Source organism: Mobula birostris, chromosome 7 (genome assembly GCF_030028105.1).
Source record: "Mobula birostris isolate sMobBir1 chromosome 7, sMobBir1.hap1, whole genome shotgun sequence".
In the NCBI taxonomy this organism is placed as follows: Eukaryota; Metazoa; Chordata; class Chondrichthyes; order Myliobatiformes; family Myliobatidae; genus Mobula; species Mobula birostris.
In genome coordinates this window covers 118744137-118770460 of record NC_092376.1, presented here as the reverse complement: position 1 = coordinate 118770460, position 26324 = coordinate 118744137, and the positions used below count along the sequence as shown (strand labels likewise).

Here is a 26324-nt window from a genome sequence, read left to right as displayed (position 1 = left end):
TATGTCATTGGTACCAACATGTACCAAGACTTCTGGCTGTTCACCCTCTCTCTTCAGAATACTCTGCATCCGATCTGAGACATCCTGTCCCCTGTCACCTGGGAGGCAACGCACCACGCGAGTATCTCTATCAGGCTGACAGAACCGCCTATCTGTTCCTCTCACTATGGAATCCCCTGTGACTACTGCATTCCTCATCTTCTTCTCTCCCTTCTGCACCATGGAACCAGGCCCAGTGCCAGAGACCCAATTGTCGTGGTCGTCCTCTGTCAGGTCACCCCCCTCGACAGCATCCAAAATGAGATAACAATTACTGATGAGGATGTCCAGAGGGGTGCTCTCTACTATCTGAGCTCTTCCCATCCCTTTCCTGACAGTCACCCACTTACCTAACTCTTGCAGCCCTCGGGGTGACTAACTCCTTGTAGCTCCTATCTATCTCCTGCTCACTTTCCCTATTAAGCTGTAGGTAATCAAGCTGCAGCTCCAGATCCCTAACATGGTCTCTCAGGAGCCGCATCTCGGTGCAGCTGGCACAGATGTGGCCACCTGGGAGACTGGAAGATTCCCAGGATTCCCACATCTGACGCCTGAAGCAAAGCACTAACCCTACAGACACGCTCTTTATTCCTCTAAAAAAAACGGAAAGAGAAAAAAACGAAGTCTACTCACCCACTTACCTCGCCGAAGCCCGAATGAGCCAAAGCCCTAAGACTCTGGAATGCACTGGATTGGGGTAGTGGTGGTAGAGGCTGATGCAACAGGAACATTTAAGACAATCTTACAAAGACACATGGATATAAGAAGAATGGAGGGTTATGTGCTTTGTGGCAGGGAAGGAATAGATTGATCATGGAGTAGGTTTAGAAAGGTCAGCACAACATTGTAGGCTGAAGGGTTGGTATTGTGCTGTACTGTTCTATAGTCTAAGTTCTAAATTACAGAGATTAAATGTTATTAAAAATTATCTGATGTTCTATGCTTAGTTTGACATTGTAATGTTATTTTTAGGTGAACAGTGCTTCACCTTTGCTTTACAATTAAGAGATAATTATTACAGATGTATTTGGTAATCTCTGCTTTCATCGCCAATGATATTTGCTTCTAATGTTAGGATCAAGTTTTCAAATAAGATCGCAACCCAGAGAATCGTCGATAATAGTTGAAAAGAACAATTTTAAAGAAAAAGTGACTGTGTACAGTTTCCAGACTTCTGTCTTAGGCATTGAAAATTAATGCAAAATAACTGAGTATAACCCGGAGTGCTGGATGTGCGCTGTAAAGGTGCACGCATTCAGCTTTTACGCAGTTGAAGTAATGCATTATTAATAGCAGCTTTATAGCTCAGCCTCACAATTTAGATGTTGCTACCTGTCTCCTTTTCACTACAACATTTTCTGGAATCATTTAATGTTGCCTGGCAACAGAATAATCTGAGATCTTTCAGTCAAACTTTGAGTTAGATTTACTTGTAGTTAAGCATCATCAGAATGGCCAGCAAATCTTTCTGTTGGCATATCAATACACAAAAAGCCAGGTGAAAAGAGACCTCCACTTTTCTGACCTCCCAGGTTCCATGGAGAATGTTTTGATCTGATCTGCCTCACTGCATAGAAAATCAGGAGAGGCCAACTGGTTTCTAGAGGGAATAGGGAAAAAAAAACACATAGCCGGTTTTGTCCTTCCTCAGGACAAGATATCCTTCTCTCAAAAATGCAGTTTGCCTCACTTCAGTGGGTGGTAAGATGTTGGAATCCATTATTGAGAAGAAGGTTTTGGGATACTTGGAGGCCTATGATAAAATAGGTCAAAGTTAGCATGGTTTCTTCTAGGGGAAATCTTGCCTGACAAATCTGTTGGATTTCTTTGAGGAAATAACAAGCAGGAGAAACAAAGGGGAGTTCGTGGAGCAACATACATCAAAGTAGCTGGTGAAAGCAGCAGGCCAGGCAGCATCTCTAGGAAGAGGTACAGTCGACATTTCGGGCTGAGACCCTTCGTCAGGACTAACTGAAGGAAGAGTTAGTAAGAGATAGGTAGTGGATTTTGTTTCCTTGAATTATCAGAAGGGCTTTGATAAGGTGTCACACACGAGGCTGCTAAACAAGATAAGAGCTCATGGAATGATAACAGCATGAAAAGAAGATTGGCTGACTGGCAGAAGAGACAGAGTGGGATTAAGGGGGGTCTTTTTTGTTTGGTTATCAGTGATTAGTAGTGTTCCAAAGGGGTTGGTGTTGGGACCACTTCTTCTCACACTATATGTCAATGATTTGGATAGCACAATTGATGGCTTTGTGCCCAAGGCTGTGTATGGTACAATGATAGGTGGAGGGGCAGGTAGTGTTGAAGAAATAGGAAGTCTGCAGCAGGACTCTGACAGATTAGGAGAATGGGTAAAGAACTGGCAGATGGATTACAATGTTGGGAGGTCAGTGGTCATGCACTTTGCTAGAAGGAATAAAGGTGCAGACTATTTTGTAAATGAGAAATTAATGCAGAAACCAGAGTTGCAAAGGGACTCGGAAGTTCTTGTGCAGGTGGAGGCTGTAGCAAGAAATGCAAATGCAGTGTTAGCATTCATTTTGAGAGGACTAGAATATTAAAGAAATGATGTAATGCTGAGGCTTTGTAAAACATTAGTCAGACTGCACATGGAGTATCTTGAGCAGTTTTGAGCCTCTAATCGAAGAAAGGTTGAGTTGGGATTGGAAAGGGTCCAGGGAAGGTCTTGAGAATGAACCCAGGAATGAAAGGATTAATGTATGAAGATTGTTTGATGGCTCTAAGCCTATACTTACTGAAGTTTAGTAGAATGAGAGAGGATCTCATACAACATATCGAAAGGCCAAGTTAGAGTGGACATCGAAAGAATGTTTCCTCTGGTGAAGGAGACTTAGTCCTGATGGCACAGGCTCAGAGTAGAAGGATGTCCCATTAGAACAGAGATGAGGAGGAATTTCTTTAGCCAGAGGTAGTGAATGTAGGGAATTTATTGCCATAGACAGCCGTGGAGGCCAAGCCATTGGGTATATTTCAAAGTTCGAAGCTCAAAGTAAATTTACGAAGTACGTACTGTATGTCACCAGATACAACTCTGAGATCCATTTTCTTGTGGGCGTGTTCAATAAATCCATAATAGAATAATAATCATGATAGAACCAGTGAAAGACTGCACCAACATGGGCATTCAGCCAGTGTGAAAATAAAAAGAAAGAAATAATAATAATAATAAATAAATAAGCAATAAATATCAAAAATATGCGATGAAGTCCTTGAGAATGAGTCCATAGATTGTGGGAACATTTATTTCTTTTGATTCAATAGTCTGATGGTCGACGGTAATAACTTGGAGGTGTGAGTCCTGAGTCACCTGCATCTTCTTCTGATGGCAGTGGTGAGAAGAGAGCATGTCCTAGTTGGTGGGGATCACTGATGATGAATGCTGCTTTCCTGCAACAACGTTTTATGTAGATGAGATCAATGATGGTGAGATATTTACCTGTGATGAACTGGGCCATATCCACTACTTTCTGTAGGATTTTCTGTTCAAGAGCTTTGGTGTTTCCATACCGGGCTGTGATGCAGCCAGTCAATATACTCTCCACCACTAATCTATAGAAGTTTGGTAACATTTTAGATATCATGGTAAATTCTCGCAAACTTCTGAGGAAGTGGAGAGCTGCTGTGCTTTCTTCATAATTGCACTTACATGCTGGGCCCAGGACAGGTCTTCTGAAATAATAACACTGAGGAATTTAAAGTTGTTGACCCTCTCCACTTCTGATCCTCTGATGAGGATTAGCTCGTGGACCTCTGGTTTCCTCCTCCTGAAGTCAATAATTAGCTCCATGGACTTGCTGACATTGAGTGAGAAGATGTTGTTATGGTCCCACTTAGCCAGATTTTCAATTTTCTTCCTATATGGCAATTCAACACCACCTTTGATTTGGCCTATGACACTGGTGTCATCAGAAAACTTGAATATGGCAATAGAACTGTGCTTAGCTACACAATTATAAGTTTAAAGTGAGTAAGCAGGGGGCTAAGCACACAGCCTTGAGGTGCATCTATGCTGAGAAGAGACTGTGGAGGAGATGTTTCTACCAATCCAGACTGACTGGGGTCCTCAAGAGAGGAAATCAAAGATCCAATTTCACAAAGAGGTATTGAGGCCAAGGTCTTGCAGCTTATTAATTAGGTCTGAGGGGATGATGGTATGGAATGCTAAGCGTAATTGATAAAGAGCATCCTGACATAGGCACCGTTGCTGTCCAGATGTTCCAAGGTTGAATGAAGTCCGAGTGAGATGGCATCTGCTCTGGACCTGTTGCTCTGGTAGGCAAATTAGAGCAGATCCAAGTCACTTCTCAGCCAGGAGTTGATATGTTTTATCACCAGCCTCTAAAAAATTCATCACTGTGGATGTAAGTTTAACTCGACGATCATCATAGAAGCAGGTTAACACATTCTTCTTAGGCACCAGTATAATGGAAGCATGCTTGAAGCATGAGGGGACGTCAGACTACTGAAGCAAGAGGTTAAAGATCTCAGTAAGTACTCCAGCCAGTTGATCAGCACAGGTTTTTAGTACTTGGCCAGGTGCCCTGTCTGCGCCGTGAGCTTCTCGTGGGTTCACCTTCCTGAAGGCTGCTCGTATGTTAGCCTCAGAGACTCAGGATCATCAGGGGATGTGAAAGTTCACGATGGTTCCTCCATGTTTTGACGATCAAAGCAAGCATAGAAGGCGATGAGCTCATCTGGAAGCAAAGCCCTGCTCTCAACTATGTCACTTGTTTTAACTTGATGATAGGTTACGCAGAGGTTGATAGGTTCTTAATTAGTGAGGAGGTTAAAGATTATGGGGCGAAGGCAGAAGAATGGGGTGGAGTATGATAATAAATCAGTCATGATGAAATGGCATAGCAGTATCAATGGCCTGAACTGCCTAAGTCTATGTCTTATACAAAAAGAATAGTTCTTGCAGTAGACCAACATACTCTGAAGTATGGCAAGTGAATTGCATTAGTTGACATTGCTTCTGGATATAAAATTCTTAACAGACAAAATAAGCACAAGCATCAGATAACTAAAGACAAATAATTGTTTAACTAAAGCAGGTGAGATCTGCAGTATTGATGCTTTCAGTTAAACTTGCATTTGCCAGTTGAATTAATTTCATTTGCAGTCATCAAATATCTTTCACCTAAATCATTCTTTTGAAGGAGAAAATAAATCTAGAATTCCTGGTTTGCCTGATGCAATTCTAACCTCTTGAGATCTTACCATGTAGCAATTATTGCTGAACATTTGGCCCGAGTTCAACTTTCCATACAAGCAATGAACAAAATTAGAAATAAACAAAAACAAAAATAAAATCCCAATGTGTATTAAAGTGTGGATTTTTCTGTACTGGGGACTCAAATTTATAGTTAACCAGCAAGCAAATACATAGATTAAAAAAAATAAACACCTCAGTCATTACCAATGCAGGGATTTAGTCATGAAGGTCATAGCTCAAGTGAATACTGTTGTTTTTGCTGATGTACATAATTTTTGACAAATTCTGTGACTTTTGACTGCTGTGAAAGGGAGAATACAACTGCAGTTGTGAAGATCCCTGCTGCACCTGGTGGTCCTGTGATTTCTGTCTCAGAGGCCGATGTTAGGCTGTCTTTAAAGAGAGTGAACCCTCGCAAGGCAGAAGATCCAGATGGAATACCTGATAAGGCTCTGAAAACCTGTGCCAACCAACTAGCGGGTATATTCAAGGAGATTTTCAACCTCTCACTGCTATGGCAGAAATTCCCGTTTGCTTCAAAAAAGCAACAATTATACCAGTGCCTAAGAAGAATAATGTGAGCTGCCTTAATGACTATTGCCCAGTAGCTCTCACATCTGCAGTGATGAAATTCTTTGAGAGGTTGGTCATTACTAAATTGAACTTCTGCCTCACCAAGGACTTGAACCCATTGCAAATTGCCTATCGCAATAGATCAACTGCAGACACGATCTCAATGGCACTCCATGTGGCTTTAGACCACCTGGACAATACAAACACCTACGTCAGGATGCTGTTCATCGACTACAGCTCAGCATTTAATGCCATCATTCCTGATTGAGAAGTTGCAGAACCTGGGCCTCTGTACCTCCCTCTGCAATTGGATCCTCGACTTCCTAACCGGAAGACTGCAATCTATGTGGGTTGGTGATAAATCCTTCTCACTGACGATCAGCACTGGCACACCTCAGGGGTGTGTGCTTAGCCCACTGCTCTACTCTCTATATACACATGACTGTGTGGCTAGCCATAGCTCAAACACCATCTATAAATTTGCAGATGATACAACCATTGTTGGTAGAATCTCAGATGGTGATGTAAGGGCGTACAGGAGTGAGATATGCCAACTAGTGGAGTGGTGCCACAGCAACAACCTGGCACTCAGCGCCAGTAAGATGAAAGAGCTGATTGTGGACTTCAGGAAGGGTAAGACGAAGGAACACATACCAATCCGCGTGCAGCCCCTCTGGTGAATGATATCTGTTATGTGTCAAGTAGGGTACCATGCATAATTCTGATTTGATGGAGAAAGACGTGAGAGTACGGAGGAACATCTGGAGAAACTTCTGAAGTGCCTGCTTCGCTGCCGCTGCTACTGTGTGATCCAGAATCTCTGGAGGAAAAGGCCCCGAATCCTCGGCTTTGCTTGTTTCGACGGCCAGGGCGAGGTCGAAGGCGCTCGGCAGAGGATGGCACTCGGGAGGCTGTATCGGAGGGGCTGGCTGGAGGCGCGAAGTTTTTGGACGGACGGACTCAGTGTCGGCTGTGGTCGGGTGCTTCCAATGCAACGACAGTTGTCAGTGCCTGGAGGTTTATGGCAGGGATCTTTTCCCTTTGCCGCCTGCTATCGGGGACTATCGGGAGTCGATCGGGACTTTGAGATATTTTTTACTGTGCCCATGGTCTTCTCTTTATCAAATTACGGTATTGCTTTGCACTGCTATAACTATATGTTGTAATTATGTGGTTCTGTCAGTGTTAGTCTTTGGTTTGTCCTGTTTTTCTATGATATCACTCTGGAGGAACATTGTATCATTTCTTACTGCATGCATGCATTTCTAAATGACAATGAACGAGGACTGAGTGTCCTCATAGAACATAGAACATAGAATAGTACAGCACAGTACAGGCCCTTCGGCCCACAATGTTGTGCCGACCCTTAAACCCTGCCTCCCATATAAGCCCCCACCTTAAATTCCTCCATATACCTGTCTAGTAGTCTCTTAAACTTCACTAGTGTATCTGCCTCCACCATTGACTCAGGCAGTGCATTCCACACACCAACCACTCTCTGAATAAAAAACCTTCCTCTAATACCCCCCTTGAACTTCCCACCTCTTACCTTAAAGCCATGTCCTCTTGTATTGAGCAGTGGTGCCCTGGGGAAGAGGCGCTGGCTATCCACTCTATCTATTCCTCTTATTATCTTGTACACCTCTATCATGTCTCCTCTCATCCTCCTTCTCTCCAAAGAGTAAAGCCCTAGCTCCCTTAATCTCTGATCATAATGCATACTTTCTAAACCAGGCAACATCCTGGTAAATCTCCTCTGTACCCTTTCCAATGCTTCCACATCCTTCTTATAGTGAATGCAACTGTAACGAAAACCACTTTCCCCTGGAATCAATAAAATATGACTATGACTATGACATCTTCGGGGAGCGGTGTCTCAGAAAGGCAACATCCATTATTAAGAACCTCCAGCACCCAGGGCATGCTCTTTTCTCACTGTTACCATCAGGTAGGAGGTACAGAAGGCTGAAGGTACACATTCAGCTATTCAGGAACAGCTTCTTCCCCTCTGTCATCTGATTCCTCAACGGACATTGAACCCTTGGACATTGCCTAACTTTTTAAAATATACAATATTTCTGTTTTTTGCACATTTTTTAAAATCTGTTCAATATACATATATTGTAATAGATTTATTTATTTACTTATTATTATTTTTATTTTTTTTCTCTTCTATATTATGTTTTGCGTTGAACTGCTGCTGCTAAGTTAACAAATTTCACGACACATGCTGGTGACAATACGAGCAAACCTGATTCTGATTCTAAACACATTTTTTTTAATAGTTTTTTTGCTCAGCATAACAAAACTTTCAATTTCCAGATACACTTACATTTACATTTCTTCCCCTCACAGATATCAGGTATCAGAACACTTTCATCAAAATATAGACATCACCACAACATCCTATACAAAAGCTCTTATTAGCATAGCAGTCAGGTTTACATCTATATACTGCAGAAAAGGTTGCCAGGTTTTATGAAAACTATTTGTTTTTGAGTGTACCATGCATGTCAAAAAGTCCAAAGGAATGTAATCCATGATTAATTTACGTCAACCAAAAAGTCCAGGGGCCTTACCAGCTATCCAACAAAGTAAAATGTTCTTCCTCGCACAAAAAGTCAGGATGTTAAACTGTTTTTTCTGATGTGCATTAATAATACGACTGCCGGGTAAGCCTAAGAGAAAAGACACTGGGTCCAGTTCAAGCTCCATCTTCAGAATCTTTTCCATTTCAACCAAAATATCACTCCAGTATGCCTGAAGTTTGGGACAAGTCCAATATCAGTGGGTGAAAGTTCCAGTATTTACTTTACATTTAGAACACATTGGAGAAACCCCCGTCTTAAATTTCGAGAGAAGATCTGGAGCCAGATGGGCTCTTTGCAGAATTTTGAGTTGCAATGCTTTAGCTTTATTACAAACTGAAATCTTCTTTGCATTATCACAGATGTCTTCCCACGTTTCAGCTGTAATTTCTACTCCCAGCTCTTCCTCCCAGACCCTTCCCAGCTGCTCAGCCTCTCCACAAGAACATTCCCTCAGGATGCTGTAAAAAGTACGAATAGAGACTTCACCCTTAGAACGAAACACCCTCTTTTCTATGTCAGAACTATAGGGATCAGTCAACAATGATGTTTTTTTTTCTGTATATAATCTCTTATCTGAAAGAGACGAAAAAGATGAACGCATTTTTGATATTGAACTAACCAGGTTGCTTCACCAGTTGGCAACGACTGAGGCTTAATGTTGACAGTGGCAGATGAAGAGTACAACACTAATGTCCTTATTCTTTTAACTGCTGGTTTCACTGAGTAAGGTATTCTAGAGTGCATGCTACATTGATGCACTGATGAAGGGATAAAATAATAATTTTGAATGCATATTTGCTTTTATTCTTGAGTGATCTTGAGCAAATATGCCATGAATATTTAGTAAGTTATATCCCAGTCTTCTGTAATAAAATCCTAGCTCTAATCATTTGCCATTATACAGGTTCCACATGGAAAGTCTAAAAAAAAGAGATCTGAGAGATATCCAGTGTCTAAAGTTAAATATTACACTGGACAACAAAGATTTTTGAAAGTGCTGGCTCCTCAGATTTTTTTTTTGTTTGTGATAGACCATTTGAAGCTGAACACAAATATAATTTCAGACTACTTATGTCACATAAGAATTTGGAGAAAAAAGAAATGAACTTTTATTGAATATAATGCATTTAATTGTATGTGTGCTGATGCTTTGCAATAGTTCAACTAGCTAAAAATCTTTTGTTGATGATTTCCATTTGTACTCAGTGTCTGAGGCTCCTCGCTTGTGTTCAACAATAATAAGCCAGCACTGATGGATTCCAAATGCCCTGATATTGTTTCTCCATGATCAGTGTGCTGGTGAAACCTTGCACCATGCTCGTCATCTACAGCACCAAGATTTGCAAGGAAGAAGTCTAAATGGGAATGCAGAAAATGAATCTTTAGTGACATGTTTCATTTCATGGTTTTCTATCCTTAAAACATGCTGTCAGCCAGCAGCACATAATTTGGTGCTCTGTAGTTACCAAGAAATTTTTCAACAACATCCTTGAATGCCTTCCATACAATTTTCTCCAGTGCTTTGAATTGGCTGAAACTGATGACCAGTTTGATTCGTGGACCAATGACAAAGTCTTCCTTAATCTTGGCATCAGTTATTCTGACTTGAATTATGAATTGAAGTAACAAACATAGGGAATTTCAAACAAAGTAGTGCATGATAAGGAAATTTTATTAGAATTTTCATGATCAGCAGCCCAAAATTCATAAGATACACACAGAAGTATTCAGGAAGCAAATTATTATTTGTCCAGTGTCTTTTGAAACTAAATTATGGAACAGAAGAACATAAGGTACATTCTATTCTGCTATCATTATTGAAAGCAATTTATATAAACTACATACTTGCTAATTAGTTAGAGTGTAGCTGATTTCATCTGAAAGATGGATTTGGATGAATACTAATGTTGAGGGATCAAAAGAAAATCCAGTTAATATTTGTGATAGTGTACCATTGTAGCTAAGATGCAATACTGTATTCAGTTATCTCAGGATTTTATTGTGCTTGTAATTTACTTCATTTCTCATTGCGTCAGTTTGAAAATAATTTACTTAGTGTAAACTCAAGCTTGTTCTGGCGAGAAAAGTACATAGATTGCACCTTTCACAAGCTCTTCTGCAAAAGTCAACATCTTATCTGTCTACAAATGTGAATTATAATTGGTTGCTGAGTGAGTGCAGCAAAAAATAACAGATCATCCACAGAAGAATTTTTGATTTGTCAAGTAAAAGTAATAGAGTTTTTGAAATGAAACAATTTTGGCAGTCTAATGAGGACACTACACTCTTTGCATTCTTTCCTCGGCTGGTTGAAAGATTTATTTTTTCTTCTGATACTTAATGGATCCTATCTTCTAAATATAGCTTCTGTATCAAGGGTTCCAGAGATTCATATTTTCAGGATTAAATCCTAGGTTACTGGGTGGCACAGTTTGAAGAGCCAGAAGGGCTGATTTCGCTCTGTAGCTCAATAAAGAAATAAACATCTTTCTATCTATTTAGGAAATAAGGGTTTTAGTTAACATTTGTTTTCCATTTATCAATCTCTATCCGTATTACTTGGTATAATAGATTGATACAGCTCTGAAAAAGGTCATTTGAATCATTATGCCTGCAATGTGATAGAATTCTGCAATTAGCATTAGATTAGAAATGGAAAGAAATCCCTAGATCATTGAATATTGTTTCTCAACATCCTGCAATCATATTGCTTATAGTTCTGCAAATTTAATGGCAAGGTATATATCCAGTTTTGAAAGTTATGAGTAACTCTGCTTCCGCCAGGCAGCATAATCTAGATTGTAACAATTCAATGAATAAAACACAGGCAAAGTACTGCATATGCCAGAAATCAAAATTTAAAATAGAAAGGACTTGAACTCTTCCCAGTGCAAATTTTTCCCTATTCATGAGGGTTTCCAATTTTCTTGCTCATTATATTAAATGTTTATGCCAAAGACAATACTTCCTCGATAAAAATGTTCCAAATGCTTCACAAGGTAATTGTTAGACCAGAAGATACAGGAGCAGAATTAGGCCATTTGGCCCATTGAGTCTCCTCTACCATTTCATCATGGCTGATCCATTTTTTCCTCTCAGCCCCAGTCTCCTGCTTTCTCCCCATATCCCTTTCATGTCCTGACAAATCAAGAATCTATCAACCTCTGCCTTAAATATGCATAAAGACTTGGCCTCTGCAGCTGCCACAATTCCACAGAGATACCACTCTCTGGTTAAAGAAGTTCCTTCTCATCTTTATTCTAGAATGACGTCCCTCCACTCTGAGATTGTCACCCTTGGGTATTAGACACTCCCAAGATAGGAAGCAATTTCTCCCCATCCACACTATCAAGGCCTTTCACTATTCAGTAGGTTTCAATGAGGTCACCCTTCACTCTTCTGAATGCCAGTGAATGCAGGCCCATGGCCAACAAACGCTCGTCATATGACAAGTCATTTAATTCTGGAATCAGTTTTGTGAAACTCCTTTGAACACAGTTTCTACACATCCTTTCTAAGATAAGGGGCCCAAAACTGCTCACAATACTCCAACTGAGACCTCGTCAGTGCTTTACAAAGCCTCAACATTGCTTCCTTGCTTTTATACTCTAGTCTTCTGGAAATAAATGCTAACATTGCATTTGCCTTCCTCACCAGAGGCTCAACCTGCAAATCAACCTTCAGGGAATCCTGCACAGGGACTCTCAAGTCCCCTTCTGCCTCAGATTTTTATATTTTTGCACGATTTAGAAAATAGTCAACTCTCACATTTCTTCTACAAAGTACATGGCCATACACTTCCTGACACTGTATTCCATCTTCCATTGCCCATTCTCCTAATTTGTCTAAGTCTTTCTGTAGCCAACCTATTTCATCAAAACTACCTGCCCTCTACCTGTCTCCATATCATCTGCAAACATTGCAAAAAATGCCATCAATTCCATCATTCAAATCATTGATATATAACATAAAAAAATCGGTCCCATCATAGACCACAGTAGAACGCCACTAGTTACTGGCAGCCAACAAGAAAAGGCTGCCTTTATTCCCACTTTTTCCTCTTGCCAGTCAGCCACTGCTTTATTCCTGCAAGAATCTTTGCTGTAAAGCCATGGGCTCAGAGCTTGTTAAGTAGCGTCATGTGTGGCAAATTTTCTGATGCCTTCTGAAAATCCAAGTACACAACATCAACCAATTCTCCTTTGACTATCCCACGTTATTTCTTCAAAGAGTTCTAACAAATTTAGGAATTTGTTAGAAAGGCAGGTCGTGCCTTACGAGCCTGATTGAAGTTTTTGAGGATGTGACTAAACATATTGATGAAGGTAGAGCTGTAAATGTAGTGTATATGGATTTCAGCAAGGCATTTGATAAGGTACCCCATGCAACGCTTATTGAGAAAGTAAGGTGGCATGGGATTCAAGGGGACATTGTTTGTGGATCTAGAACTGGCTTGCCCACAAAAGGCAAAGTGTAGTTGTAGATGGGTCATATTCTGCATGTAGGTTGGTGACCAGTGGTGTGCCTCAGGGATCTGTTCTGGGACCCCTACACTTTGTGATTTTTATAAACGACCTGGATGAGGAAGTGGAGGGATGGGTTAGTAAATTTGTTGATGATACAAAGATTGGGGGTGTTGTGAATAGTGTGGAGGGCTGTCAGAGGTTACAGGGGGACATTGATAGGATGCAAAACTGCGCTGAAAAGTAGCAGATGGAGTTCAACCCAGATAAGTGAGGTGGTTCATTTTAGTAGGTCAAATATGATGGCAGTATATAGCATTAATGGCAAGACTTTTGGCAGCGTGGAGGATCAGAGGGATTTTGGGGTCCGAGTCCATAGGACACTCAAAGCAGCTACGCAGGTTGACTCTGTGGTTAAGAAGGTACTGTGCATTGGCCTTCATCAACTGTGGGATTGAGTTTAAGAGCCGAGAGGTAATGTTGCAGCTATATAGGACCCTGGTCAAACCCCACTTGGAGTACTGTGCTCAATTCTGGTCGCCTCACTACAGGAAGGATGTGGAAATCAAAGAAAGGGTGCAGAGGAGATTTACAAGGATGTTGCCTGGATTGGGGAGCATGGCTTATGAGAATAGTTTGAGTGAACTTGGCCTTTTCTCCTGGAGCGATGGAGGATGAGAGGTGATCTGATAGAGATGTACAAGATAATGAGAGGCATTGATCATGCAGATAGTCAGAGGCTTTTTCCCAGGGCTGAAATAGCTAGCACTAGAAGGCATAGTTTTAAGGTGCTTGGAAGTAGATACAGAGGAGATGTCAGGGGTAAGTTTTTTACACAGAGAGTGGTGAGTGTGTGGAATGGGCTGTGGGTGGCAGTGGTGGAGGCGGAAACGATAGCATCTTTTAAGAGACTCCTGGATGGGTACATGGAGCTCAGAAAAATAGAGGGCTATGGGTAAGCCTCGGTAGTTCTAAGGTAAGGACATGTTTGGCACAGCTTTGTGGGCCAAAGGCCTGTATTGTGCTGTGGGTTTTCTTCGTTTTCTATGTTTCTCTATGTTTTTAAATTTGTCAGGCAAGATTCCCCCTTGAAGAAACCATGCTGACTATTAGGCTCCACGATGAGCTGCAATAAAATGCCATCATAGGCAACCTAGGAAATCCCCCGCTTGGAATCCAACACCAATCTGATTTTTCCTAAGCTACCTGCATGTTGAAATTCCCCATGACTATTGTAACACTACTCTTCTGGCATGCATTTTCAATCTCCTGTTGTAATTTGTAAACCACATCCTTTCTACTGTTTGGGGACCTTTATATAACTCCCATCAGGGTGTTTTTATCCTTGCGATTCCTTAACTCTGTTCACAATAATTCATCACCTTCCAACCCTATTAGCACAGAAAATATTTATGGGATCCCTGAGTTTGGAATTGACAGACATTTGAAAGCAAATAGGTTTTCCAGAAGTAATTTGGGAAATGGGGTTGTCCTATGAGCTGATCTAGACTCAATGGTCTAAAAAGCTTCATAGAGTCATTGTGAGATATAAATGGATACCAACCAGCCCTTCAACCCTGCAAACACATGCCAAATATCAATATCAATACCGATATGAACTCAAGCCCTGTAGTTACAATTTGTGTAAAGTCATCAAGGCAGTGAAACAACAATATAGAGACAAGATTCAGACTCAACTTTCCACCAACAACACATGTAGCTGATAATAAGGTCTGCTCACCATCACAGACTTCAAAGCTAAATGCAATGGAGTTTCCAACATCGCTGCCTCTCTCCCACATGAGCTAAATCTTCTTTATGCTCGATACTGAGCCCCTGAGGAGGCCAGCAGATGATATGGCCAGCAGCTTGGTCTTTTCTGAGGCCAAAGTACGCAGGTGTTTCCAATGAGTGGACAGCCGCAAGGCCGCAGGACCGGACGGCATCCTGGGGCATGTACTCAGGAAATGCGCGGCACAACTGGCAGGTGCGTTACGGACATTTTAAATCTCTCCCTCTCCTAGTGCAGAGTACCCTCCTGCCTCAAAACTCCGCCATTCTCCCTGTACCTAAAATGACCAAGATAACATGTCTGAACAACTGGCATCCTGTTGCATTTACCTCAATAATCAGCAAATACTTTGAGAGACTGGTCAAGGACTAGATCTGCAGCATAGAACATAGAACATAGAATAGTACAGCACAGTACAGGCCCTTCGGCCCACAATGTTGTGCCAACCCTCAAACCCTGCCTCCCATATAAGCCCCCACCTTAAATTCCTCCATATACCTGTCTAGAAGTCTCTTAAACTTCACTAGTGTATCTGCCTCCACCACCGACTCAGGCAGTGCATTCCTCGCACCAACCACTCTCTGAGTAAAACTCCTTCCTCTAATATCCCCCTTGAACTTCCCACCCCTTATATTAAAGCTACGTCCTCTTGTATTGAGCAGTGGTGCCCTGGGGAAGAGGCGCTGGCTATCCACTCTATCTATTCCTCTTATTATCTTGTACACCTCTATCATGTCTCTTCTCATCCTCCTTCTCTCCAAAGAGTAAAGCCCTAGCTCCCTTAATCTCTGATCATAATGCATAGTCTCTGAAACAGGCAGCATCCTGGTAAATCTCCTCTGTACCCTTTCCAATGCTTCCACATACTTCCTATAGTGAGGCGACCAGAACTGGACACAGTACTCCAAGTGTGGCCTAACCAGAGTTTTATAGAGCTGCATCATTACATCGCGACTCTTAAACTCTATCCCTCGACTTATGAAAGCTAACACCCCATAAGCTTTCTTAACTACCCTATCCACCTGTGAGGCAACTTTCAGGGATCTGTGGATACGTGCCTCCAGATCCCTCTGCTCCTCCACACTACCAAGTAGCCTGTCGTTTACTTTGTTCTCTGCCTTGGAGTTTGTCCTTCCAAAGTGTTACCACCTCACACTTCTCCAGGTTGAACTCCATCTGCCTCTTCTCAGCCCACTGCCACCCACACTGGACCGCCTACAATTCACCTACCGACACAAATGATCAACAGGCAATGTAATAGCCACAGCTCTACACACCGTCCTTACACATTTGGAGAAGAGAGACGTTTATGTGAGAATGCTGTTCTTGGACTACAGTTCAGCATTCAACACCATAATTCCCTCCAGGCTCAACAAGAAGATCAGAGATCTTGGCCCTCACCCTGCCTTGTGTAGCTGGATCCTGTACTTCCTGTCAGATCACTGGCATGTGGTAAGGGTGGGCTCCCTCAACTCTGTCTCTCTGACCCTCAACACAGGGGCCCCTCAGGGCTGTGTACTAAGTCCCTTCCTTTACTCTCAGTATACCCATGACTGTGTCACCAACCACAGCTCCAAACTGTTAATTAAATTTGCTGACCACACTACACTGATTGGCCTAATCTCAGATAATAATGAGACAGCTTACAAAGAGGAAGTCATCACCCTGACACAATGGTGTCAAGAAAACAACTTCTCCCTCAATGTTGCAAAAACAAAGGAGCGGGTTGTGGACTGCAGGAGGAATGGAGACAGGCTAGTCCCTATTGACATCAATGGATCTGGGGTCAAGAGAGTATACAGCTTTAAGTTCCTCAGCTTAAACATCACTGAGGATCTCACATGGTCTGTACATACCGGCTGTGTGGTGAAAAAGGCACATCAGCGCCTCTTTCACCTCAGATGGTTGAAGAAGATTGGTATGGGCCCCCCAGGTTCTAAGAACTTTCTACAGGGGCACAATTGAGAGCATCCTGACTGGTTGGATCACTGCCTGGTATGGGAACTGTACTTCCCTCAATCACTGGACTCTGCAGAGAGTGGTGTGGACAGCCAGCGCATCTGTAGATGCAAATTTCCCACTATTCAGGACATTTACAAAGATAGGTGTGAAAAAGGGCCTGAAGGATCATTGGAGACCTGAGTCACCCCAACCAGAAACTGTTCCCGCTGCTACCATCCGGGAAATAGTACCACAGCATAAAAGCCAGGACCAACAGGCTCTTGGACAGCTTCTTGCAACAGGCCATCAGATTGATTAACTCATACTGACACAACTGTATCTATGTTATATTGCCTAGCCTGTTGTACATAATATTTATTATAAATTACTATAATTTCACATTGCACATTTAGATGATGTAACATAAAGATTTTTAAACCTCGTATATGAAGGATATAAGTAATAAAGTCAATTCAGTTCAATTCACACATCACAATCAGAATTAGGTTTAATATCATTGGCATATATTATGAAAATTGTTGTTTTGCAGCAGTAGTACATTACAATACATAATAATGAAAACTATAAATTACAATAAAAAGTAAATATAACAAAAAATTAAATTAAATAAGTAATGCAAAGAGAGGGGAAAAGTACGAGGTAGTGTTCATGGATTCATTATTCAGCCATAAATCTGCTGGTGGATCTGTTCCTGAAAGTTGAGTTTGTGTCTTCAGGCTGATCTACGTCACCCTTAATGGTAGCAATGAGAACAGGGCACGTCGTAGGTGATGGGGGTCCTTAACAATGGATACCACCTTTATGAAGCATTGCCTTTTGGAGATGTCCTTGGTGCTGGGGACACTAGTTTCCATGACGGAGCTGCCTGACTTTACAATTTTCTGCAGCTTTTTCTGGACCTGGAAGTGGCCCTCCCATACCAGACAGTGATGCAGGCAGTTAAAATGCTCTTTTCAGTACATCTATTGAAATTGCCGAGTGTCTTTGATGACATACCAACTCTCCTCAAACTCCTAATGAAATATAGCCACTGTCACACCTTCTTTGTAGCTGCATTGATATGTTGGGCCCAGGATAGATCCTCAGAGATTTTGACACCTGGAAACTTGAAACTGCTCAGCCTTTCCACTGCTGATCTCTTGACTTTCCCTTCCTGGTCCACAATCAATTCCTTGGTCTTAGTGACAATGAGTGCAGTTTTTTGTTACACCTCTCAGCCAGCTCATCTATCTTGCTCCTGTATGTCTCCTCATCACAATCTGAAATTTTACCAACAATAGTCGACAAATTCATGGATGGCCTTTCAGCTGTGCCTACCCACACAATCACGGGTGCAGAGTAGAGCAGCGGGCTAACCATTCATCATTAAGCTACACCAGTATGGATTATCAGTAAGGGGATGTGGTCTCCCAATGAGAAAGTCAAGGATCCAATTGAAGAGACAAGTACAGAGGCTCAGATTTTGGAGCTTGTTGATTAGAACTTGATACAACAAGCTCTCAACCATGCCAGTTTCTGAGGTCTAGACGCTCAAACTCTCCGGAATATGGATAGATAGCCCAGCTCCTTGAAAGATTCAGGACCATCACGCGAATTGGCAATCATGTTTTGGGCGCCAAGAATCCAGTATTTAAAGAGCAGCTGAACTGAGCCTCAGTACTCAATTGTAAGCCTAGCCAGAGATAGGGCCTAGCGTTTTGTTTTGTGCTCAGTTCATGATCAGTTATATTCTGTGTCTCTATCTTAGCCTCAGATACTTTAACATTTGAGTCCATATCAACTTCCTCAGGGACTCTAATCACAGAATGATTGAGCCAGTATGGACCCATGTAGGTTATCAGAATCTTTCATCTGCTGTGACCAGCCACAGTGAGATTTCCAGACAGTTCCTGGAGATACAAGACCTCCAGGTAACTGTTTGTCAACTTTCACAAGCAGGAAGACAAAGTCGGTCACTCTGTGGAACCAATACATCTTTCAACCCCGGAGAAATTTGATGGTGACCCAGGCTCTTGCCGCAGCTTCCTCATTCAATTTCCATTACTGTTTGAATCCAGCCATCACGATTCCCTTCAGGGCATGGAAAAGTGGCCTTCATTATCCCTTTTCTGATTGGAAGAGCCTTGGCCTGGGCCACCGTGCATTGGGAATGAAGGTCAGAGGTTTGCCTGGATTCAGAGGAATTCATGGCTGCATGAGTAAGGGGTTCCATCACCCCATTGGAACCATTCAAGCCTTAGACCATCTGACAAGATTCAGCAGGGTGGACGGTTGGCAGTTAAATAGCTATCAAGTTTCGGACTTTGACTCAAAACAGTGGATGGAACGGGAGTGCCTTGGCCACTCTGTACTCCACATACTTTGAGATGAACTGGAGGATGCTCTCGCCTTGGGGGAGCCAGGAGAGGACAGAGGTTCTGGTCGACCAATCCATTTGTCTCAATAACCTTCTGGCAGGGCGTAAGTAGGATGACATCAAGAAGTTGTAGAGTGTTAGCCTGGGCTGAATGTCCAAAGTTGCAGTTATTGGGAGAACTGTGAAGACCTTTCTGTGTCAGAAGAACTGTGACAGCGGCAACCGCTATCCCAACCTCACGGATTTTGGTGTCACGCTGGGGGTGAGGATCTCGTCAGGTATGAACCAATGAGAAGAGAATACTGTTTTGGACTCTGGGGCAGCTGGAGATTTCCTGGGCTTTGGGTCTGCCCGTGGGCTCAACATACCGCTACAGGAGCTGATCCAGCCCATGTCCGCAACTGTCTTGGACAGCCATTTGCTTGGTTCTGGGCAAATCCGGCAACAGACATCGGTCTTGCGGGTGAGGATAGAGGATCACGTGGAGGACATTAGTTTCTATATCATTGAGTCTCCTCACTTACCTCTGATCTTTGGGCACCTTTGGCTGTCCCAGCATAACCCCTCCATGAACTCGAAGGAAGGGAGAATTGTTGCATTGTCCAGTCACTGCAAGAAGGTATGTTTTCAGCCCCCAAGCTCTCCTGACCAGCGGCCGGTGAGATTTCTGTTCAGGGTAGCCTGGAGCCTTCAGGAAACCCAGTCTGCCTTCAAGGGGGCGGACAAGCTAGCTTTTGCCAACAGGCTTATTATGTGAGTCCTGACCCCGTCCAATCAGAGGTTCGCTGGAATTAGATCTCTAGTTTAGTAGCAAGCCAGGGAGGTGCCAAAAGAGTCTGGAATTCTAGCATCTAAGCCAAAGGGCTCCATTTGCCAGGTCCTATTTAAGGATCATAGGTTGCACCTCACTGTCACTACATGAGGATTTGGACTGTGATTTGGCCTCTAAAGACTTATGAACCTATGAATGAGACTCTGGGTCTTACTGAATCACTCTTGCTACTTATGTGAGGTGTGTGCCCGAACAAGGAGCACTGCACCCAACCTCAAGGCCTCCTTCATCTTCTGACTGTTCTGGACAGACCATGGGTGCACATTTCCATGGACGCTGTCACAGGTCTTCCTCCTTACAAGAGGAAGACCGTTATTATGGTAATTGTGGGTCATTTTTCGAAGGCCTGCTAATTAATTGTCTTGGACAGACAGCCATCTTTAGTGGAGACAGCTGAAATTGTCCTTTACCAAGTCTTCATGATCCACAGTTTTCTGGTGGAATGTGTCGGTTTGCGGTCCACAATTCACGTCACATTTTTGGAGGGTGTTCTGTAAGCTGACTGGAGCAACAGCCAGTCTTTCCTCTCAGCTTCACCCGCAGCCCGATGGCCAGATGGAGCAGTATGACATTCGGTACTTAGGATGCCCCCTTTGAACGCCAATTTGGGCATTGTCCGCCACTCTTCATTGAGCAGGAGGGTAAGGTTGGAGTCCCTGCGATCAAAGATCTCCTCCAACGCTATAGGGCGAAATGGACATGGACAAGGGAGACTTTGTTAGCTTCTATCCAAAAGGCTGAAATAAAGTCTACCTATAAGAGAAGATAGGGACCAGTTCTGCAGCCTGGGCAACAGGAATGGCTGTCGACTCAGGATTTACTTCTCCTAGTGGAGTCTAGGAAACTGGTGCCCAAGTTCATTGGACCCTTCAAGATTCTCAGGGAAGTAAACCCGGTGTCCTACACCTTGCAGCTCTCCAAGACCCACTTCCCACATTTCCAAATTAAAGCCTATGAACACTAGCCTTTGAGCCCCACCACCATCAGTCCTGCTGCCACCAAGGTCTGTAGATGGGGAACGGGTCTTCACTCTGAGAGGAATTTTGGGTTCATGAACTGTTCCAGATGCTCCGTAGTTCCTCGTAGTCTGGGAAGGATTCCGACCCAAGAAACACTGCCTGGTTACTGAAAGGGACATCTTGGCTCCAGCATGCAGCCATGACTACAATCATCACCTGCCCGAACAGCCAAGGCCACCAGGAGTTGGTCATAGGGGAGATGGTCCTGTTATGACAGGCACCAAACTGCAACAGCTTACAGGGTGTAGACAAATGCTCTAACTCTCTGAAATATGAATAACTGGCATTGTCCCTTGAAAGATTCAGGACCATCCTGCTAATTAACAATCATGTTTTGGGTGCCAAAAATTGAGTATTTATAGAGCACCTGAATGGAACTTCAATGCTCAATCATAAGCCCAACCAAAGATATTGTCTAGTGTTTTGTTTTGTGCTCAGTTCACGATCCGGTTTTACTTCGTGTCTCAATCCTAGTCTTGGATACTCCAAATCATCCTCGTCAAGGATCCTAGTCACAGAACTGAGGGTACGATTGTATTGAACACTGTGCTGTAATCAATAACACACACACATACACACACACACATATATATATATACATGGTGATGGCATCCGTTAGTCTCGCGAGACCATGGATCTGCGCCTGTAAAGTCATTGAGCGTAGGCTTATAACTGGTAGACTGCTGCTTTCTGCGTTGTGCCATCGCGGGGAGGCGACGCTGGAGTGTTCTCCAGGGCGCAGGCCTGGGCAAGGTTGTATGGAAGATTAGCAGTTGCCCAAGCAGCAAGTCTCCCCTCTCCAAGACACCGATGTTGTCCAAGGGAAGGGCAAGGGCCGATACAGGTTGGCACCAGTGTTGTCTCAGGAGTTGCCAGAACAAGGTTGAAGGCAATGTCAGACTGCCTTAGGGACTCCAGCTCTGGATTTGTCCTCAGGGTTTACTCCCAAAACCTTTCCCATGAGTGGGTACGGCCACAAGGCAGCGGAGGTTTGAAATCAGAGTTTTCCTTCTCTTAGATGGACTGCCCTCCCAGGCTGACGGTAACAGAAAATTACCTAACACCCATGCACCCAATGTGCAGAGAATAAATAAAAAACACACATCATGCTCATAAAACTGCATAAAAAAGGGAACTCATAAAAAACAAAAAAATAAATAACCCATAAAAAGAAGACCGTCGAACACCCAATGTGTAATGTAAAACAAAAAATCATGCAAACAGTAACTTCAGGCAAATAGCATTTCTGAACTGAAGTCCGCAAAGAGAGTCTCTTACTCTAGCGCAGAGCCGATTAAACGTTGGGGAGCAGCAAACAAAACCAGCCCCTATCTCGCCTCTGGCCCCAACACTCTGACCTTTTCAATCTGGCCCAGCGCTTTAATCTTCTGCTGTTTGGATACACTGGACTTCGCTGACTCTATTCGGCCTGCAAATCTCTGTCCAAACATTGTGTTCAGTTGCGTTGATATACTCCGAGGCCTGGACCCCGCAGCTTCAATCAACCTGTGCCCAACCTTTCACGTTGTTCCACACTCACGGCAATAGGACTGTTGCCTCACCTTGCTTTGATTCAGCCACATTGGATTACCTTCACATCCAAAGGCAAGTTGGAGACTATTATTTACAATGATCATCTGCAGAACAGGTGAGGTTAACAAAGTATTTAGTTACTATCCTTGTTTCATTCGCCACCAGCCAGAAGTCACTGAGGTTCACCAGCGCCACTACTCATAAAGCACACTCCATCTCTGCCTTTAAATCAGTGGTTCCCAACCACCGGGCTGCAAAGCATGTGCTACTGGGCCGCGATATGAAACGATATGAGTCAGCTGCACCTTTCCTTATTCCCTGTTACGCACTGTTGAACTTGAACCCCCCCCCCCACCCCACTCCCGTCGGCCGGTCCGCAGTGCAAAAAAGGTTGAGGCCCCCTGCTTTAAAAGGCCGAGCTGGCTTGTCTTTCAGAAGAATAATGAGGCCAACAGGCTGCAGCGCTGCATTTGACAAGGCATATCGACTTTCACATGAACCGAATTACACAGAAGCTCCTGATTTCCCTCTGTTTCAACAATCTCACTCTGAGGTCTTCAATTTTATTTGCTAGAGATCGTACATTCACCAGCAGGATAGTTGATAGTGGAAAACCAAAGCTGCTGTGTTATAATCATACCTGTAGACGTTCCCACTTAAAGGGGATCTACAATTGCGACCCATCTGCCATCTGAGGCTCGTCAATTCTGAGTATCTATAGATTCATTAAACATCTTAAATCAGCACTGATTACTGAAGTACTCCTGCCAGCGACTGTGGATCTCAGCTGTGCTAGTCCTAACCGGGAATATTTGATGATTCCCATCGGAGCCGCATGCAAAAAGTCACCGCTTCATTGATTTATCGTGGAAAAAGTTGTTTCAATTTATACGGGATAAGTAACCCACAAACTGCATATATTCGGGATGAGGGAGCTAAAGATAAACCAGCCACTGATGGGAAGGAGAAGAAGTGCACAAACTCCTCAAAGACTGATGGGCAAATGGAAATTCACAAGCGTCTAGACATGGGCAGCATGCAAGGAGAAAGATAGATGTCAGCTTGCTAATAGTTGGACAACAAAAGCTTTCTGAAAATCTATATAGACACCAAAGGCACTAACCATATCAATGCTCCGCATTTCAAACCATCTCTCCCATTTCACGCACATCTGCGCTCACCCCATCCTCCCGCTACCCCACTAGGAATAGGGCTCCCCTTGTCCTCACCTACCACCCCACCAGCCTTCGGGTCCAACATATAATTCTCCGTAACTTACGCCACCTCCAACGGGATCCCACCACTAAGCAAATCTTTCCCTCCTCCTCGTCTCTGCTTTCCGCAGGGATCCTTGTCCATTCATCCCCCCCATCCCTTCCCACCGATCTCCCTCCCGGCACTTATCCTTGTAAGCGGAACAAGTGCTACACATGCCCTTACACTTCCTCCCTCACCACCATTCATGGCCCCAGACAGTCCTTCCAGGTGAGGTGACACTTCACCTGTGAGTCGGTTGGGGTGATATACTGTGTCCGGCGTTCCTGATGCGGCCTTCTGTATATTGGCGAGACCCAACACAGGCTGGGAGACCATCTCGCTGAACACCTACACTCTGTCCGTCAGAGAAAGCAGAATCCCCCAGTGGCCACACATTTTAATTCCACGTCCCATTCCCATTCTGACATGTCTATCCACAACCTCCTCTACTGTCAAGATGAAGCCACACTCAGATTGGAGGAACAACACCTTATGTTCCGTCTGGGTAGCCTGCAACCTGATGGCATGAACATTGACTTCTCTAACTTCCGTTAATGCCCCACCTCCCCTTCGTAACCCATCCCTTATTTATTTATTTCTTATTATTAATTTTTTTCCCTCTCTCCTTTTTCTCCCTCTGGCCCTCTCACTATACTCCTTGCCCATCCTCTGGGCTTCCCCCCTCCCTCTTTCTTTCTCCCTAGGCCTCCCATCCCATGATCCTCTCATATCCCTTTTGTCAATCAACTGTCCAGCTCAGCTCCATCCCTCCCCTTCCTGTCTTCTCCCATCATTTCAGATCTCCCCCTCCCCCTCCCACTTTCAAATCTCTTACTATCTCTTCTTTCAAGTCCTGACGAAGGGTCTTGGCCTGAAACGTCAACTGTACCTCTTCCCAGCGATGTTGCTTGGCCTGCTGCGTTCACCAGCAACTTTGATGTGTGTTGCTTGAAATTCCAGCATCTGCAGATTTCCTCATGTTTGCAATATCAATACTCCCTTTTGTCTCATCAAATAACTCAATAAGGATAATTAAACCCAATTTGCCTTTAACAAATCTTTGAAGCTTTATTAGTAGATATTTTTCCACATGCCAATTAATTTGTCTGAAGAATAATTGAATGTTAAGTTTGTCTGTACTGTTTATTTCTCTCATGAGCGTGAGTCTTTTAAGTGAGGATGGTGATGATCGTATCTTTCTAGTTGACTATGGGTAGGTGGCCAACTTCTGAACTGTTTAAATTCAAGTACTTCATTGAGAAATTAATTTTGTTTTCTAAATTTAAATTTTAAAAATTTTAATCTGCATCCCTTACGACTTGAATTCTTTGTGCTGAACAATTTACCTTGATCCTTCTAGTCCCCTTCAAAATTTTAACCCTTACATACTGTTCGGGTCAATTTTGAACCTTTTTGACCTTTGACCGCAGTTAAAACTCCCTAAACGCCGTTTTTTCCAGCCGAAATTTTATGACTTTTCCTAAAGTGGCCCAAAATGCGCAAAAATGAAAAGATTAAAAAAAAATTAAGCTTTTGTACAGGTGCTACAATTTTTGCAACGCTGAAGCTGTTCCGGGTCAAATTTTACCCGTACCGATTACAAGCCAGGGAAATATGGGATAAGGATATGGGCAGCCTGTGATGCGCGTTCCAGTTATGCCTGGAATATGCAAGTGTATACTGGGAAGCCAGCTGTGGGTGGCTTGGAGAGAAAGCAAGGCATGCGTGTCGTGTTGGACATGACAGAAGGGCTGAAAGGACACAACGTGACCTGTGACAACTTCTTCACTTCTCATGAGCTTGGTCAGGCGCTCTGAAGAAGAAAATCACAATGGTGGGTACTGTGAGGTGGAACAAGCCGGAGCTGCCACCTGCTCTGACTGAAAGAAGGAGGAGAGAGGTCTTGTCTTCAAAGTTTGTGTTCACCCCCATGACACCACAGTTGTGTCGTATATGGTAAAGAAGAACAAGGATGTGATCCTCATGAGCACTTTACATAAGGCTGCAGAGGTAAGCGATCAGGGGGACAGAAAACCAGCCATCATCCTGAACTACAATGTCAACAAAGTAGCGGGGGGCGGGGGGCGTGTTGACAATCTTGATAAAGTCACAGGCACATACAGCTGCAAGAGGAGAACAGCCCGCTGGCCTCTCGACGTATTCCGTAACATCATTGACATATCCACATACAATGCCTTTGTCATCTGCAGTGACCTGAGCCCTACCTGGAGGGCAAGCAAGAGGAACCAGAGGAGGCTCTTTTTGGAGGAGCTTGGAAAGGCCCTCGTGACTCCTTCTATGCAAAGATGACACCACCTTCCCCACGCAGCGTTCTCAGCAGCAGTGGTAAGGACAGTGCAGCAATCTGAACCTGGCCCTGCTCAACAAGTCCACAAGAGGCCAAAACAGGGGGACAAAAGAGAAGGAGATGCAACTTCTGCCCTGCAAAAAAGCACTGCAGAACATTGACTACTCGCAGCAAATGTGGTAGACGCATATGCAAGGGCCACACACGCAAGGGTTCCCACTACTGCTTTGAATGCAAAGACTTGTTTGCAAATAGCCACTACTTTTTTGTTTAGTTTGTTGGTTAAATGTCATTTAATGTTGACTTAATAGTTAATAGTTATAATTAGATAGTAGGTAGTAGGATTTTTTTAATGAT

At 43.4% G+C, this 26324-nt stretch overlaps 1 pseudogene; it reads left to right on the top strand.

Moving 5' to 3' along the window:
- The first annotated feature begins 19169 nt into the window (after window positions 1-19169).
- Window positions 19170-25969, top strand: LOC140200960 (piggyBac transposable element-derived protein 4-like; annotated as a pseudogene).
- Window positions 25970-26324: the final 355 nt, after the last annotated feature.